Source organism: Diabrotica undecimpunctata, chromosome 1, assembly GCF_040954645.1.
Source record: "Diabrotica undecimpunctata isolate CICGRU chromosome 1, icDiaUnde3, whole genome shotgun sequence".
NCBI classification, from domain to species: Eukaryota; Metazoa; Arthropoda; class Insecta; order Coleoptera; family Chrysomelidae; genus Diabrotica; species Diabrotica undecimpunctata.
The window spans coordinates 9363785-9384361 of NC_092803.1; the positions used below are offsets into that span (position 1 = coordinate 9363785).

The 20577-nt window shown below is 32.4% G+C and overlaps 1 protein-coding gene across 1 annotated transcript in view; it reads right to left on the minus strand.

Moving 5' to 3' along the window:
* The window catches only part of LOC140444531 (fatty-acid amide hydrolase 2), a 79272-nt gene that overhangs the window by 57949 nt on the left and 746 nt on the right, over positions 1-20577 (minus strand). The gene's annotated exons all lie outside the window — the stretch shown is intronic.

Genomic DNA, 20577 nt, shown 5'->3' on the forward strand with positions numbered 1-20577 from the left:
AAGTACCAAAATGGAAAGTGTTACCGAAGCGTCATGGGAATACATTCGATCAGCGCAGTAGCCCAAAAAGTAGCTAGTTATTTAAATTTAAAAGATGCAAGCGCATACACGGGTCACTCTTTACGACGAACTTCAGCAACACTTTTAATTGATGGAGGCGGAAATCTAGAATGCCTCAAACGACATGGGGCTGGAAATCAAGCACGGTTGCCGAAGGATATATAGAGGATTCAATAAGAAATAAGAACGATAATGCTCAAAAAATTTTAAACCCTCATGATTCGCCAACATCGGGAATGATTGCTGAAAGTTGTTCTCGACCATCAGTATCATCAACAATTACCAATGCGTATCAAGAGTTGGGAACATTTTTGCACGGTTTCAATTTTGAAAATGCCTCATTAACTAATTGTACTTTTATTATTACTATAAATAAAAATGATGTTTAATTGTTGTTAATGACATTTGTATTGTTGCTTTGTGACATGTTTCATATTGTTGCCATGACAACATTTTTCCCTCCGCCGTAAAGAAATGGAAAAAAAAACTGCTGCCGGCGGAGACATCAAACTTTGACAGGATCAAGTTAGATAAGTAATGTCATCATTATTTGACGTTTGAAGAAAAAATATATTTCCGACTGGAATAAAATGTGGTAGGGAAATGAATGTGCGATAATGTTTATACATTAAAATATCATTTATAAAATAAACAATGACATATTCTTTAATTTGTTTATAAGATACATTACCAATTAATTTACATCTGCAATTTATAATACAAAACAAAATATCCTTTTAAATCTTGTATTTAGGTCGGGAACTAAAGCAACAGTTTATACTACACAATATTTTTTCTGACTATTTTAAAACGTGTTTGTTTTATATAATGTCGTAGGCAATCGGTGTAACACGTCATTCCGTGAACAGCCTAGTCAATGCACGTATTGCCGGCAAACGCTGTATTACAATCGTCGTTACTTTGTTTGACAGAAATTATGCACCATTCTCGGACTGCCGTCTACGCTTAGGCAAACGGTGTTACAGTCCGAATGATTGAAAGTTACAGCGTCTGAGGGTTGTATGTTTAGTCATTTATTAAATAAATTGCAGAGTTATTAGTCCAGTCAATCTGGAGACAAAAACAGCCAAAACAGAAAACACCTCCATTGTATCATACAGCGATAATAAGTGATACTGCCTTCGGGTTTTTTTGCCACTGGTTTGCTTGGCGAAAAAAATTTCCCGTGCAACCCAAAATAAACAAAATGATAGGTAAGTAGTTTCTGAGAAATCTTTACGAACTAACTGAAGCACTTGCATACTACTTTATTTACTACTTGTGCGGTAGTGTATAGGAATGAACGGCTGCGCATTTTTTATATTTAGAGCTATATTAAGTTGTTCTTACCTCGGCCATTTCATCATAATTCCACGGCTTTTTGGCGTCTTTGTTTACTTGATAATATTGGTTTACTTTTTCATAAAATACACCCTTGTTAATATCCATATTTATATAATAATAAACATTTGCAATTTTCAGTCAAACAAAGTAATAATGAAAGTAATACAACGTTTGCCGGCAATACGTGTAATGACTAAGCTTTTCACGGAATGACGTGTTACACCTATTGCCTGCGACATATATATTATGCCTTCTTTTCTAAAGTATAATTTTAATCGCTCCTACATTTACAATTAAATTTATTATTATTATTATACCATTAAATTTGAAAAAACTGCTTTTAAATATTGTTTTTCCACGGCGATATATTTTCTACTTACTTTATGTATACTTTTATTTTTCAGAAAAATGACTGTACATATAAAAATACCGATGCATTATTCATTTCCATTAAAATATCTACACAATAGAATTTACATGTAACATTAAAAGTTTATTACATTTTTCAATTTATTGATATTATTCAATTTAATGACATTCCGAATTCCTATTCCATATTGTAGGATTCTTTTTATATTTTAAATCTTATAAATGATTAAACAATCAATCAAATTAAAATGAAATAAGTAACCGGTGTATATCTTTAACATCTAATTCATATTTAATATAGCCTGTACTTTGCAGGTACATTTTTGTCTGTCGCTTTTGAAATCTATATATGTATATATATATATATATATATATATATCAATCAATCAATATTCTTTATTTTATCTGACTTTTACAAGTATTGAAATGCGTCAAATACAATATATGATCAGTAAAAACTATAAGTACATATAAAATATACACAAAAACATATAAATTGTTAAAAAGATGCCTGCAAGTATTCTTCTAACGAATAGAAAGTGTTTACCTGAAGTAAGCCCTTAACTGTTCTCTTAAATACATAAATATCTGACTCTTTAACATAATTAGGTAATTTACCATACAAACGAACGCATGTTGGGTAAGGACCCTTGCCCACGACGGTCAAGTGATCAACAGGGGTCACCAAATCATTGCTGTAACGAAAATTGTAGCCACTCATTAAGGAAACAACATTTCTGCAAATAAAACTGTATCTATGTGACTTTACATAAACAACACAACTGAAAATATACAGCGAAATTACAGTTAAAATATTTAATTGTTTAAAAACTGGTCTACGGGAATCCAAGCGCCTTCTAAACATCATGGTACGAATAATTTTTTTTTGAAGAACAAGCACCTCATTAATTCGCAAGCAATTTCCCCAATAAACCAAGCAATGTTGCAAAATTGACTATACATGAGCAAAATAGTAAAGTTTTAAGATATCTAGGGAGACAAAATTCCTAAGTTGCCATAGAACATAACAGTGCACAGATAACCTTCCCACTACATAATTAACGTGAGAGCTCCAAGACAAATTAGAATCCAGGTAAACACCTAACAACTTAGTGGAGTGGCTATTTACCACTGACCGATTGTCAAGTTTTACTAATGGACTCATCTGCATAGTAGAAGCTGAAAAGGTTACCCATATTGGTCTTTGATCCATTTAAGATTAGGGCATTATTTAAACAGTAATGAGTCATACTTTTTACAAGACAGTTTGCTTTTTGTACTACATGAAAAAAATTATTGGAATTTAGTGCAACTGTGGTATCGTCAGCAAATTGAGTGACATAACAGCCTGATTGCTGTTCAACGTTTTCGAACACATATTACATCAGAAAAATTATCTAATGGTTTCCGAACCAAACATGTTGAGCTATCGTTTATCAGTTGATTTAAATCATTGACGAAAATCAAAAATAAAAGAGGGCCAACGATGCTTCCCTGTGGAACTCCGGAGAGGACACTTTCTTCTGAAGAAAATATTATATTCCCATTCACATTCAGCTTAATTTTTTGAAACCTTTTCGATAAAAAGGTGTGGATCCACTTTAACGCAATTCCTTTAACACCACTATGATAAAGTTTTTACAGCATTATTGGATGATTTACAGTTTCAAAAGCTTGTGCTAAGTCAAAAAACAAACAGATAACTTTATTACCCTTATCAAAGTTCGATAAAATATGATTGCACAGCGCTAGTAGTACATCTTGCACCTTATACCTTCAGGGAAACCAAATTGAGACTTTTCTATAATGTTGTGCTTGTTAATATACGAAAGACGTGTGTGAAATGCCTTTTCATATATTTTTGAGAACACAGATAAAAGTGATAGGCCTCGATAGTTGTTAAATTTTGATTTGTCACCTTTTTTATGTATAGGCACAACTAAAGCAGTATTTAGAATTTAAGGAAAAATCCCTTCCTGAAATGAAAGGTTTACTAGAAATGTTAATTGTTTATATATGTTATGCGATACATGTGTTAACATAGAATACGGGATCTCATCCAGTCTAGCCGAGGATTTTTTTGAGATATCTTTAATTATACTTTTTATTTCTTCATCACTAACAGGATAAAGAAAAAGGGAGTGTATAGGCGAAGAGAGATTCTTAAGATTATAGTCAGGTGAAGTTTGACTAATTAAATTTTTTATGGAATTTGAAAAATGTTGACTGAAAGATTCTGTTATATCATGAGGGCCATCCACAGATTTACTTGGGTATTTAGGTCTAGAAAGCACCGAGATTCCCTAGAGAGCAATTGATTAAAATAATTAATATTAAGAGTGCTATTAAAATCACGTGTATAAACAATATTATCCCCCGAAAAAGTAGCATTCAAGTTGTATTCAACTTTCTGTAAAAAGTGATCACTCACATCGGTATATACAACAGAACAAGATAAAAACTTAATATTTACATTGCAGAAAATATTATCAATCACAGTTTTAGAGTCATTATGTATTCTAGTATATTCAAAAATAAATTGATTTAAACCATAAGAGGTAAACACATTTTTTAATCTTAATGCATCTATACTTTGCACCTTTGGATCAAAATTTATAGTGAAGTCACCACAGATGAAAATAATATTATTTTTGTTTAATACATATTTCTGATAACATTTCGTCCATTTTATTTATAAAAGTTTGTGTATCTTTTGATGATCTGTAAAAACAGCCAACAGTTATAATGTTATTTTGATATTCCAAATCAATCAAGGCATACTCAAATATTTTATCAATCTTAGCAAGCGAACAGTTTTTAATAGTAAAAGCACAACTTACATTTACAAATATTGCAACCCCTCCCTCATCTGAGTCTGCACGATGAAAGAAATCGCTTAATACATAAGAGTCCAAGAACAAATTTAAAATTTGTTTACTAACACTAACACAAAATACTTCTGGGTAATTTAGAGACACCGTCATTTCCTCCAAATATTGAATTTTGTACCTCAAACTTCTAAAATTTAAGTGACAAACCGTCAACTTTTGAGATTGATTTATACTATTTGAAGTAAAGGCATCTTCTTCACTAAAAAACGTCGCACATATGCACCTTGGGGCCATATGCTAGGGGCCATAGCTTTCTCAAAATGTTGGTTATAAATACTCACTTTAAAGGATGAATACTGGTCTGGAAACTTTGACTTCTGAGGGCTACTCATAGCCTCGGGAAAATGGTTCTGTATTAGTTTCAATAAATTTTCATTAGACATTGATTCATGATTTCCAATCGTGACTTTTCTTCTGGACTTTTTCCGAGAAACAGTTTGCCAATTCGCCAGTCCGCACGTGTGAACCTCCCTCAGGAGGCAGTGTTGCTGCTGGACAACTGCTCTGGTCATCCATCCGCCGATGAACTTCCTAGTGAAGATGGTAAAATTTTTGCCATGTTTCCCCGGTTCCGTTAGGATTAACGCGACCATACTGTACAATTATACCTTTTATCACCAAGAGACCTCTGTACAAAATTCCACTACCATGTGGAAGTTTTAAATTACGGTGATACAATTTTGTTTTAACAAGATTGGTTAACATTTCTGCACTTTTTGAGAAACAGCTTCAATTAGTAAAAAAACAAACTGCGTTTTCATCGGTATAACTCACCTTCCCACGAGTTTCTGATTGAAATAGTCAATTTTTTTTTGTCCAAAAATTTTACACCGGAAAAATATTTTCCCTTTTATTCGCGCCGAATCTTTTGTTCAGAATTCGCCGTTACATATCGCTTACCTACTCATACTTTCAAAATAATGTACATATCTTTCCATATATTTCCCAGAACCGCTTACAATTTATCAAAATTATTTATTTTATAAATTACTTCCACTTACCGACACCGATAAAAATAATCTGATGTATATATAATTTTAAATATTGATAGAAACGTTTACTATGTTATTAGGGAAATTACCATGAATATTTCATTAGTTTGTACTATAACGTATACTTACGGAAATTATAACAGATGAACAATGGAAATACAATCAAGTAAAAAATAAGAGATTTTTACATATCCCTAACACGTATTATACTTACTTATAACTATAAAGATAACTCTTCTTAAAGTTTTTTATAACTCTAAAAGATCTCACATTTAACTAATTAAAAAGTTAACAACATAGTTTAAAATAATCCTTAATTGAGGTTTTTTTGTGCAACTTGTAGTCCTTGATTAAAAATGTTTCTCGCATGTTTCGAAGAATTATAATATCTTTAGCAGATTTTACAACATTTTCTTCAGTACATGTTATCAGGTATTGAAATAAATTGACTAATATAAATACCTAAAGCCGGGTCAACACGCGTGGAACGCGTAGTGTTATATATCGTGTAATCTAATACGAATTCTGCGTTTGGACGGCACTACGAGCATTACATGTAAAGGTGGGTACACATATGCGAGCCGAACGGTATACGTACAGTACGCGTACAGATCCTTGAAAAATATTCTACATCGTACTAATCGCATACTTATCTCGATCCATGGAAAGCGACAAACCAACAACGAACACACATGTGCAAAATGATTCATTTTATTTATAATTTGGGTACTGATTTATGTTCCTGTTTTTGCTTGTTTAACAAAAATAAAATTCTGTACAGTAATCATCGACGTATAAATAAAGATTTTATCTTTATTTATACGTCCATGACAATAATCAGTTTACTGTTTTCTCACGTCTCTCTAGGAAGGAACACGTCATTCACACAATGTCGATTTGATGACACAATAAAAATGTTCGCTGCGTCTAGTAAGCGCCGTCCAAACTGAAAGCCGAGCTTCCTTTGAAGTCGTGAAATAAACCGCAACAATTTGGTTCGCGACGAGTCACGATGAAACAGTACGCAAGCGGTTTTTTCTGCCGTACACATTAACGAATATAGCGTTCACAAACGGTTCGCGAACAGTTCTGCTCGCAAATGTGTACCCGCCTTAACGCTCGCGGTGGCGCTGGCCGTGGTCCATCGGCTGTCGTTAAAAAACGTGAACACAAAGGCGCTCGCAGTGGTCGCAGTACTCGTTTGGACGGTGTTCGTGACAATTTTATCATGTGTACGTTCATGATGTGGAGTGACGAACAATCACTTGAACTTATTAGTTTATATCAAAGAACACCGCGGTATTTGGGATCTAAAAAACGAGAATTACTTCTAAGGAAAAATCTGAAAAACGAGGCTTGGAGTGATATCGCTTTTCATTTTGAAAGAGATGTAGAAGAACACAAGAACAAAATAATCAGTTTGCTTGCCTCACATCGAAGGGAAAAAGGAAAAGTAAAAACAAAGAGTCAAAACAAAGTGTATTGCGGTGTATCTTGCGGTGAAATTGCAGAGCTCATGACAGTATCTTGTCTTGATATTTAAGATACAATCTTTGTTAATAAATATTCAAAAACAGTAGGCAACATCCGGGTTTTTATATTGGCCACTTATTTGCTGAGATTTTAGTTCCACAAGTAAACTAGGTCTTTACCGAACGTTTCTTCTGGTCTTCAGTTAATAAATACCTACAAATAAAAGCAGCACCTGCTATTAGGACCTCCCTATTCGGCATGTTCGTTGCAATGAGTGGAAACCAAGATTGCAAGATTCGTTACACGATTCGTGATACACGTTACTATTGATGATAAATTACACGTCATCTTACATTACACGTTATAATACACTCATCTGGACCCGCCTTTAATGAACGCCATACAAACGAGCTTTTATTCATTTAAGTATATCTTTTATTTTCCGTTTACGGCAACTAAGATTATTCTTTAATCTTACTGTAATGTAATAGTAATACAACCTAAATAGATTCCAATTATTTTAAGTTCACAACAATTACCAAAAGTAAATAGATTTTTATGACTACCTAACAAAACATTAATATACAATGTCTACAATTTGGATATGAATTTCAGCTTCTACTATACCATTACCAAAATTACTCATTAATATTCAAACGAACATAAACAACAATATTGCCATTATCGTTCCACTCTGAAAAGCCGCACAAGCGGAATTGATTTAAATGATAGGAATAATTTCGATACAAAATTTTAGTTATTCCTATTTTGACAACAAATTATTAGCCCGGATAAATATTGCTTATGGAAAAACAATAATTGTAAATAGAAGTACATTATAGTGCTGCAATACATGTAGAGACCTGTACAAGTTATGTAGACTTTGCGTATTTGTGTTTTTTTCCCATCAATAAATGCATTTATTATAATTTGTAAACTAATTTGTGATCTGCTTCTTCTTTTGGTACATCTGTTCCACACAATTATAATATATTTCGCAAAAAAAACGTAACCTTTTTAGATATGATAAGGCACACAAGTCGTTATTCATGAAAGTCTTAAAGGAAAGGACAGAGAAGAAGTCCGAGAAAAGCATTCGTTAAGCTTAAGGTCGTTTCGTTAAGCATTACGACTGGTAACAGCATAAATAAGGGAGCCAAAACAACTAACAAAGCGTATACTAAGTGTTTATGTAGGAAATGAATTGCACAATTATGTAATATGATCAACTTCAATATGTAAATTAGTTAAACTAAAACAAAAAATTTAGAAGCACCTTATATTAATGCAAATAATATATTAAAATAAAGAACAAATTATTCTCCGGCTCAAAGGACCAATGGTTATATAGGAAATGAAGAGTTAGATGGTTAAATAATTAAAGCCGTAAAAATGAAATGTAGACTAGTTGTGGATTAAACTAAACTAAGTAAAGTAAAATATGTAGATAGATTACGACTTCGTGATTTGTCATAACCTTGAAGCTGCAACCTTAATAAAAAAAATAATTCGAGTTATTTTTTAATTAATAAAATTAAAACTATAGACATTTGGAAAGATAAGAAGAGATATCAGAAAAATAATCTCTTACGGAGAAGAACAAAGGAAACTTTTAAAACTTTGAGAATAAATAAAAACTGAGAAATCAGACATAGGCTCGATATCTGAAAATGAACGACCAGAATATGTACATGGGTATTTGTACCACTTCGACACTGAACATGAGATTCCTAATGCAAATTTTCCTGATACACCGAATCATGGGCTATCAAAAATATGTCGGACTAAAGATTGATCCGTCGCGACGCGTCGATCAGATAATCAAGCGGGTCAAGTGGACGAATCATACTCTCCATGTCTACCATTGAAAAGGCACAGAAATTCCGAAACAAACTCAGAGATCCAGTACAATAAAAAAAAACAATTGGAAAAACTATCCTGCTCTATATAAAGGTTACAACAAATAAAATCACCAGCTTGTTAGGAGATTACCTCTTCCTATATTCAGCTATTCACATATTCAAGAGTCAGGTTGAATTATGATTAATTTGTTAGTTTTAGTAAGTATTTAACAAGTTTATACCTCTGTAGTTTTCTGGCTATTTTTTATCTTCTTTTTTGAATAGTAGAATTAGTTCGCACGTTCTCCATTCTTCCGGTATTTTATTGTGTTTTATAATTTTATTAATTATTGTTGTTAATTGTTCTGTCATTGCTGCTTCACAATATTTCAGTAACTCGTTTGATATCCCGTCTTTACCTGCTGCTTTTCTGTTCTTCAGGTTTTCAATTATTTTACGAACTTTGTAGCATTTTTAAATTCTTTGTTATATATTGAAATCCCCTCGTATACGTTAAAACACCCAAAAAGTGATTTCAATTCTTTTTGCGTCGCCGAGTTGATATAAACACATTTTACAGTTTGTTAATATATCACAGACGCATATTCTTTGGTATCGTTTTACGCCTAATATGGCGTTTCAAATAAACATCCACTTAGATCGCTCAGAAGGTTACGCGGGGAAGCGAATGATTTTTAAGAATTACATCACTCTCGCTGAGGTCGCTGTTAGGGCAGCTGGCGTCAGTGTTGGTCAAATTTGAAATTTTTTTTTGTAGTTACAGTTTAAGTGAGGTTTGGAAGATGAGCCATTGAAAGCACACGTGTTTAGTTTAGTCGAAAAAAACCGGCAATTTTGTTAAAAAAAAGTGATTTTTACTCAATGTAATGTGTCAATTTTGGACGCGTAATCACTGTTTTTTTATTTGTAAACCGCCTCTCATCTGAGATATTTGTAAAACGGCGTTTACAACAATTTTAAAAATACCCACATGGTTCCAGTTTTTTTAAGAAGCCGAGTCTAAAATTTGTGTCCAGTGCCAATTTCAACCTCAATTTGCTTTGTCCTAAGAAGCCTTTTCAAAATATTTTTCACAGTTTGGAGATGAATTTGTTCGTATGGCAGACAGTGTAAATCTAGTTTCCAACCCCAGAAATTTTAGTGAAACCCAGGTAACTCTTTTTGTTTGAACTTTTAAAGTAAAAATAGACATTTTTTTCTAATAATAATTGCTTTCATTAAAATTTAAGAAATTGTAATAATTAAAATTGTAAATCTTAGGGTGTGGTTTAGCTGTCATTTTATTTGTTCTGTTTTAAGATTTAGTATTGACATATGACAGCTAGCACTATTTTTGACATTTGTTAAATATCTAATCATATTTGAGATTTTATTTTGTTTTTAAAAAAAGGTTAACATCTATGCATAGTTTTACTTAAAAAGATCGTTCTCAAAATTTCCGAAGTGGAAATTGAAACGTCAATAAACGTATTTTAACCTTTAATTGTGGCTTATTCCCATTTAAATAGTAATTAATTTAAAATGCCACAAGAAAATAGCTTCAGAAAAATATGTCAATAATAATAAATAATGTTAAAAAAAATTTAAACAAAATGCATCCAGAAGACTATTTTTATAACCGGTGTAGTAGACCTTGTGCGACTACTCATACACAAAATTAAACTGCTTCTACTGAAAGGTTAATATTCACTATTCACTCATTATATATTAATTCATATGATAACAATCGCAATAGAAAACAAGTTGTATCACAATAACACAAACACAACGAGATTCCACGGTGTTGGTTGCCAGCATTTTCATTATTAAGTTTCAACAATAACTTCACATTGAGTACCAATCTACGAATAAAATAACAAGTTAATATTATCAATGTCTTTCATTAAAATACTTGGAACAGCTCCCGAAATGAAGTTCAAGGACAATTATCTTGGCAATATTTGCTTTGTTTGTTAATTATCGGCACATTCAACTTCGAAGCCACAATAAGACCAATCAAATAAATTTGTTTTCAACGAAATTTTTCGACCGTGGATCAAATGATATCATCCTAACCACAAGATATTTTTGGCGAATATAAAAGACAAGAATTTGAGCTATAAATAAAAAACAGCTAATTTGATCACAAAGAGAACTTTGAACTACATAATTATTTAGAATATAAAGTGGCTTATTGTACGAAAATGGTCCCGAGGAATGTGAAAAATATAGTTCTGAAACTATTTAATTAGTTTATTTTTTTGTAGGTATTTATTTTACGAACGATTTCCGGAGTGGAAATCGAAATGTCAAAATAAATTTATTTGAAAGTAACATTGTGGCTTATTTACAGTAAAAATTGTGAATTAAAAAATAAACACATCAAAATAAACTAGAGTACACCTATATAAATAGATTTATAAAAAAAGTGTAAAAACTATGCCAATTTTAAATTTAATTAAAGTAAAGTTAAAAGTTAAAGTTAAGTTTAAATATTTTTTTACATTGGTTGTTTTTAAAAAAGGTTGTTAATTACATTATGTACAATTTCATTGTAATTTTTATGTTTTTACTACAATTAAATGGATATAGGCAATTTGCTTATTTACTTTTTGACTATTTTAGGACTTAAGTCATCTTCGTTCAACAAATCACTTCAAAAAACCGCATTTATAATTAAGTTTATTAATAACCAAGAGTAAGGTAACTGAACAGAAACATTTTAATCAACATTTTTACAACTTAAAAAAAAATTAATGACAATATTTAGATATTAGAAAAACTGTAATCAACATTTTTACAACTTAAAAAAGATCATGCATTCTATGATTATGATATATAGACGAAAGAAAAAATCTTGGCTACGAAACATCAGAGATTGGACCCACACAAAAGAAAATGAATTAATTCATCAAGCCCAGAATAGAGAGAAATTTGCCATATTGATCGCCAAACTCAACAGAGAAGGCACTTAGGAGGGAGGATTCTATGATATTATTCCTTTAATAACAGTTTTAAATCCTAAATGTTCAAACTTTTTCTTATGAATTGGTAAAGGTGCATCGTAAAGTTGGGGGAGGGCAACATACGATGTAACAGTTTTATTTTTATTCGGGCGACATGGCAAATATTTCCAGTCTTCTGAGTGGCGAATTTTAAATATGATGGAACCATCTGGGCTATATCTCAGAGCTCTAATGTCAATGACCGCTGGATCTCCTGTAGTCCTTCCGGGTCTTATAGAATTAAGAACTTGCATGTTCTCAAAATTTTAAAAAAATGTATAGTCTAAGTACTGGACAGTGTAGGGTTTTGGGTTCAGACGTGCTGATTGGCAGATTTCTACGTAATCAGCTGGGACATTTATAACTCTCTTTTTGAGCTTCCTTTCAATACTTGAATGCATGGCATCGCATTACATTTGCGTGTGTCCCTTTTCAAGATATTTTTGCTCAATTGTTGTTTGACTTTCTCGTGATAAGTTTAAAAGGGCACCTGTTTTGACAAGGGCAACCATCACTATAAAAAATAATCTTGCTTCGAGCTTCATTTTTCTGTATTACGTGGTTTCTGACGAAGCTATACAAGATTGATGTAAAAATATTAGCTGTCAGTCCTCCTGGTCCCTCCAAATATAGCAATAACCATACTTCGTTTTCAGATTGCACACTGTAAAATTGTGGACAACTAGTTTTGTCTTGTAGTATAGGGAGGAGACAGTGGATTTCGGACATAACAACACAGACTGCAAATCTTCACACAGCTTCCTCTTTTTTAATTTGATGTTCGTCAAATATATCTTTGCACATATTCTCTGCTTTATAAGCTACACACTTGTCGCATTCGTCTTTTTTTGGTGAAAATAATGCGATGTTTTCATCGCCAAGCATGTTTGTAAAAGATGCAACAGGTAATGGTAATAAGTTGTTCTTGGTACACCATTCGTTTTTATAAAGCCTGTAAATCTCCAATTTGGAGGTCCAAACTGGTTCTAAATAAAGCTTATTAGTAGATTACCTACAATAATGGGAGTCCATTTTAGGTAAGGTATTTAAAAATAATATTAAGCCGTCTTTTGTTTGTTTCTTTTCAACTGCCTGGGATTATGCTGTTTTTGTCCTGCAATATCTTCGGTACTATCAATGTTTTTTCCAAGAAGCCAATAGCCAAGTGTCCTTTTTGGTATGCTAAAAGTATTGCAGAACATTGTTTTGCATACTTTTAATTTGCTACTTTGTTTGTTAAGGAAGTATGAGTATGAATACGCTCTTCTTGCTGTCGGTTTCTAGTTATTTTAGTTGGGCATTTATTAGCCAATGTAGTAACGTAAATTTGTTTCTCGGACCAGGACAGCTTCCAAAAATGATCAAAAACTTTGGTTCTGTCATCATCTGTCAAATCCTTGCACTTTAGGCCAGTTTTTCCGTCACATTTACACCTATCTTCCACGCGATCTCATTTTTTTAACGATCTTATAGTCCTATTTTCCTTCATTTTTCCGTTTTCCTAGATACTGTTGCCCTGATTGCCTTTTAAGCTTCTCAGAATTCTTTTTCCACTCATTTCGATTTACTTGACGTTTCTTTCTTCTGCTTTCAATTATTACTTCAATTCCTTGAATTTCACCTTCATCAGTTCTAGGCACAAGGACGTTACTTTTTTCAGTATCTCCCTCAGAGTCGGAAGAATTTGGTTCTTCTCCATGTAGAATATCATAGGTCGGGTCAGTCGGGTCGTCATCATCATTCGGTATTTGCCCCTCAAAATTGTCACCACCCTCAAAATTTAATACCTCTGGCAAAGAGGTATTAAATCGACTTATTAGACTACAAGATTCATCTCCAAAGTTAGGAAGTTGCTCAGGAAAATCCATTATTGAGTCCTGCAAATTTTCGCAACTGTTCTGTAAGTTTTTGATGGCTTCATCGGCCATTTTAAGCAAATCGTTATCATTAACTGCAGCTCCGCACTCAGTGCAAACTCCAGCAAGGGATAAAATTTTTGATGCTCGGAACTGTGGATCCATCCTGCAAAAAAATCTAAAATTGATATCCAAAACATAAATAATTACGAGAATCAGGAAATATTATTGTACATGTACAATACACATAAGGGGAAAATCCAGGAAGTGGAGGAAGGAGACGAATCTCATGGTTGCGTAACTTGAGGGAATGGTACAAATACACATCAACCGAACTATTCAGAGCAGCAGCATCGAAGATCAGAATAGCCATGATGATTGCCAACCTCCGTCGCGGAGATGGCACGTCAAGAAGAAGAAGAATACACATAAAGCATAGCCTGTTAAAAAGGTATAGGTATTTCAAAACCAATAATGTGTTTTTCACTCCAAAATATTCAGAGTTCAATGCAAACTTTACTTTCAAGTAGTAAAAATAATGAAATAGTGGTAAAAAAAGCACTCACAATACTTAAAAGAAATACAATACTACATAAAAAGCACGACGCCAAGTAAAACTATATTAGAAATTTGCCTACGTGCATTTGTTACTATATCACTTGATGTAGAAATTTGCCTAACTTCACGCCGATATTAAAACTTAGTAAAATTACAAAAATTCATAAAAACTTTAGGCTAATTACATACTACAACTATTAAAGTTTTGGTAAAATGTTGACTTCAATATTTCAAAAACGTTTTTACATACCTTTTCAATTTAAAAAAACACTAAAATAGGAACCACGTTTTGTTTACAAACTACGATTACGGTTTCACTAGAAATGTGGAACTTAGGCAAAATGCGTATTTATTTTTAACGAGAGCGGACTTCGGCAATTTGCATCTTAGAACGACGAAATGAGGCTGCAAGAGACCGATCAGGTGTTTGTAAGTGGCCAAACCATTAGAAATAGACTGCATAAAGTAGGGTTAAATGCTCGAAGACCTATGAGAGCGCCTGTGGTATCCAGAGAAAATCGCGCTCATTGACTTCAGTGGGCCAAGAACACTCAAATTGGGTTAGACGTTAGCGGGCCTCTACTTTGTTCATAGACGAGTCCAGATTTGGAGTTACACCAGATATAAAACGGGCAAGAATTTGGAGACGATCTGACAATCCTGAACGATTGACCACGGTACAATAGGTTTATATACAGCAAGGCGGCAGTATAATTGTATCGGGTGGCATCACTCTTGGTGGAAGAACCAATCTCATTTATTTGGGATGGTTTCTAAATGCTCCAGACTACCGCGATATTATTCTCAAACCTATTGTACCCTTTGCACAACAAGCTGGTTCCCAATTTGAATTATTGCATGACAACGCGCGTCCGCATACTGCCAGGGTAGTGCGAACATTCCTCGAAGATAATGAAATTGAGGATTTACCAGGGCCTGCACAATCGCCAGATTTATACCAAATTGAGCATGTATGGGACATAATGGGTAGACGCATTTTACAACAAAATATTGCGTTCAGTACACGAAAGCAACTGTTTGAAAGCCTTTCAATGGAGTGGAACAGAATACCGCAGCAAGACATTGACCATCTGATCATGAGTTTGCCTTACAGATGTAGGACAGTAATCAAAAATCATGGAGGTCATACACTATACTAACCTAAAGACTACTTTGTTTAGAGTCGGGGGGCAACAAATTAGTTTTTTATTTTTTTTTGTTACCGAATTTTCACTTACGAAGTTCTATTTTAATTTTCTTAAGAGCTATTGCCATAATTCTAAGAAAAAAATGTTTATTTTATATTTGGGACACTTGTTTATAACTTTTTATTAAAAATATTTGAAATCCTTCGTAATCTCGCATTTTGTTTTTGTCCCCTAGATTATTTTGATGTGTGTATAATATAAACATATCGTACTGTGAACGTTGAAGCCGTTATCGTGCTCGGCGGAGCCCCGTTGCTCAGCAAAGCCTCTGGTAGGGCTCCGCCGACAGCCGTAATAAAATAAATACATTTATTAAAGTGGAACCTTTAACAATAAAGTTACCTAAGATAAAAATAAACTCCTAACAGAAAACGCCTACTACTTATTAGGTTTAAAGGGCACATACGTAAATTTATAAATGTTACATACACGTTACCATTCGCTCCCCGACTATAAGTAATTGTATGACCTCAGTTTATCGCGTCGCTTCTCGTTGACGCGTAGTTCGAAGAAAAACATAGCCCTGCGAAGTTTCTGGGAATTTCGAGATGATTTGATGGTTGTATAATATAAAAGGATTGTTTGTAGCAGAGAATTTACTAACCAATCACGTTCCCAGCAACGTATTTGTGTAAAACGAGATTTTGAACATATACCTATATTACAAAAAAAATGCATATACTGCAATAGACTGGATTCCGAACTAGACATAAGAATTCAACTTTATTCTATTAGGCCTGACATTACACAGTTGATGAGGAATAAAAAACAATTTCATTCCTTCCAATAAATGAATTTTGTTTTATTATTATGTTCCTGCTTTATTTATTTATTGTTTTTAATGTGTAACTTTGTTAAAACTGTTGTAAATGGATTCCGTTAATAAATAAATAAATATTTATTCCGACCCAATTCAGTGGAGATCGTTGTTTTAAAGAAACCGCCTCCGCAATTGTCGGCGACCGAACATTCCGCCGCGGATTAATTTTCTGTTCTCTTTCAAATCGGTCCGTCCAACAGACAATCCCAGGAAACCGTAGCTTAACCAACGAAAACGTCAGATGAACAGAGCCATTGTAAATATAAGACACCAGACGAAGAAGAATATCATTAAAAAACTATTCTCTGTATAATTGAAAAAATAATAATACACATTCTGTAGAAAACAAGAATATACATACAACAGAAAAAGATAATTAAAAAAATATTTTCACACCACTGATACAAAATAATCAACATAATTATAATTCATTTATGTATTTAACATTTCATAAAAGTAAATAAACAAACCATATTTATCTCATGTTTAATACATTAACAATTCTCCAAGTATAATATTGACTCAACACATAAATACTTACCAAGGTAAGCCAGTTATATAATTACTTTTATTACATTAAAAGTGTATAGCATTGGGATTCTTGATAAATATATTAAAAAAATGAAATAATAAAAACACAAGAAAGGTGCAACAATTAAGTCTTGCATCAAAATAAACAAAACCAGATAAAAAAGGTGTTTTGCAGATTCTTAATAAATAAAAACAACTCTTTATTAGAAATATTTGTGTAAAAATAACTTTACCTTTTTCAAAGTAACCTGATTTATTACCTGTCAACCACAAGCACAAAGTTTCCACGAAAATACATCCATAAACATATAGTCTAGGCGCAAATTGTTCAACAGAAACAATTAATGAACAATTTGAGATTTACGAGACACGCAGAAATAATTTTTTTATATAGATATATTACAAAGTGCGAGTTGCGCTGTAGCGACGCGCCCCGCCGGGTACATCAGCTAGGTCAATTTCAAATTACTGTATTTTAGTGAAAATTGCATCAAAATGAGTTTAGTAAAGCTCAACATGTTCGTTTTCCATTGTAGTATAGTCTTCATTAGCATAATACTAAATTTTTTAATCTCATACCACCAAAAAATCGTTATAAACACATTCGATTGCTTTTACACCTAAATTGTATACTATAAACTTATATAAGTTCGCCAAAAATAGATAAAAACTATTTTTTCAAAATTAATTATAAAGTTTATAATAATAGCTTTAAAACGAGGTGATTTAAATCTTTTTACATTGAGCAAAACCAAAGTTATAAGCAAACATGTCTGATATCATCGATAATTTGTTATTTTTTAATAATAAATTGGCAATAGCTCAGCTTCTAATCGACCGATTTTAATTTTTCAATATTTGTTTGGTTTGTTTTTTTTTAAGAAACTAAACATGATGTGAAAAAAGGGTATATCTTTATTAGTTTATCAGCTATAAGCATTTACACAATTAAATTCTTAATAACAAATTCCTGCCCAAAAATTCTGATTATGATGTTGAAGATTCAGAATTCAGGATTTCAGTGAATATTAAAATTAAATGGACCCCATATTTTTATGCAGATACAGGTAATTAGCAGCACATACTTTATTAAGGATAATACATATAAAGGAACATGGACACAATATGGGTATAATACGGAACAAGAATACAATAAATCAAATTTACCATGTAGGGACAAAACACTTTTAAGTGACATAATTGAATTATGAGTAAGATGCAGAGAAAACATAGACTCTGGAGACTACTTAGTTCAAACAGAAATAAAAGCTAGAATCTAAAATATAAAGAAAGTCAGAGCAATTAAAGAGAAACAGTTTACAGTAAAAGCAATTAAAAACCCTAAGATAGCTAAGAAATGATAAAACTATTGAAGGTAAGCTAGAAGACTGCCTTCCAATCAAAATTATTTGATTGGAAGGCAAAAACATCAGAAAATATGGTAAAATTGGTACGATAATGAATGTGCAACAGCACCACACAGAAAAATAAACTCCAAGGACAAATAACGAGACAAGTAGTGAAACAGTATAGGCACAGCTGGGACAAGATGAAAAACGAATGCTGACAAAAAAGAAGAATGAACACTAACTGCAAGAACTAAAGAAATTAAATACACAAATAGAAATTCTATAGGAACGTTAATCAGATTAGGAAGGGCTTGAAACCTAGATTACCAATAGTCAGAAACTGGGAAGGAAAGATAATTGGTGATCAGGACTATATATTGAAAACACAGATATAAGATTTCAAAGACAGACTAAACATAAGAAATAAGATAGATGCTGAAGAAGTAGAAACATAGGTGAAAGACGAAAGAGAGAACAACCATCCCAACAAAAGAAGAAGTAATCAAGGCAATTAAGAAACTGAAAGAGCACAAATCGCTTAGAGCATATGACATTCTATCCAAGCTGCTAAAACATAGAGCACAAAGTTGACACAGTGTATGTATACATATACATACAATGCATGAAACAGCTACATAAAAACTATATAAAAAAAGCTATTTGGGTCATTGGCTATGTTATACAAAGTATTACATTCATTGATTAATAATTACAGGTAGAGTAGAGCATAGGAGCATACATAGTATTGGAAGAAAAATATGACCTTGTTGCATAACATTAACAACCAGATAGGACTAGCCTTTAAAGAACTCTTTAGAATATGAAGAAGAACTGGAAATAAGGCTAAATAGTCCAAATACATAGGGTATTAGAGACAACGGAAATGAAAATCCTATGAAACTCATCAAATCTTTAGAAATAAAAGAATCGAAGAAATTAAAATGAGATGTGGGATAAAAGAAATAAAGCTGTGTAAAAAAATAGAAAAACAGAATAGAATCTTAGATAGAAACTTATATACTTAAAAATGTATGATATCTAGAGACCGACCGAATGTAATTTTTTTGGCCGAAGCCGAAGCCGATGCCGAAGTTCGGCCTGTAGGATACCTTTGGCCGAAGCCGAAGCCGAAGGTGACTAAAAATATACCTATTATATGTTAAAAATTTAAATAATGTGCTTTATTTTTTTATTAACTGATAAGTGGTAAACAAAAATATGAAAGTATGAGATAAAAAGTCAAACACTTATACATTATTTGGTAATAGAAGCGATAATAAAAATAAATAACATTATAAAACATTAAAGTCGAATAATTTATAGTCAATAGTCGATGTTTTGCCATTTAGGTATCTAGTCAAAACACCAGTAATGGTGAGTTTTAACAAATACAATAAAATTATTATTATCAGAATATTACTACGTGAGAAATATTCAAATGATGATCTTTGAGACATCTTGGCCTATTGTTAAAATTTATATCCTACCTAATACCTGACCTGAAAGTTTGTAAAACCTTTTAGTTAAGGGTATAAAATAGGGTGTAAATATTATTCAAATCATCAAAGACTCGCCGAAGCATATTGTTCAGAGATTATTTCATTTCTATAGTATAGTAGTATAGTATACTGACAGAGCATTTTATTATTCCACCTTCGGCGAAACCTTCGGCTTTGTTTCGGCCGAAGCCGAATTTAGGCCGAAGGTTTAAATATTGCCGATGCCGAAGCCGATTAATCGGTCGGTCTCTAATGATATCAAATAGAAAAAACAGCAATATGACAGCCATGGTCAGAAAACATCAACTGTGGCTAAAACCTCTGTTATAACAGACAGATCCCTATCAAAATAGTGAAAAGAAAAAGAAAAGACAATGGTAAAAATGTCCTAAGCTGTAAAACAGCTGTTGTAGGTTTTTTGATGAAATCTTATGAAACTGCTTTTGGAATTGTTTATTTACTAACTGATTACAGCACATTATCAAAAAACAATATAGATAACAAAGAAAAAATTAGTGGTGTTTGAGTCGATTTTATAAAAGACACAGTGGGGCTAAAAAAAGGGTAGACACTTAAAAAACATGGACATATAATATTCCTAAATAATTGCATTAAGGTATGGTATGTCTAGTAGACACTACTTTCTGCTGCTCAATTACAGTAACAATTGCAAAAAGTAATTGTACAGCACCATTGAAATCTTTCAAGAAGATGTGCACAATATTTTAAAAATTTGTTAATTCACACTAATCAATTTCGAAGGTTCAAATTTCAAGTGTTT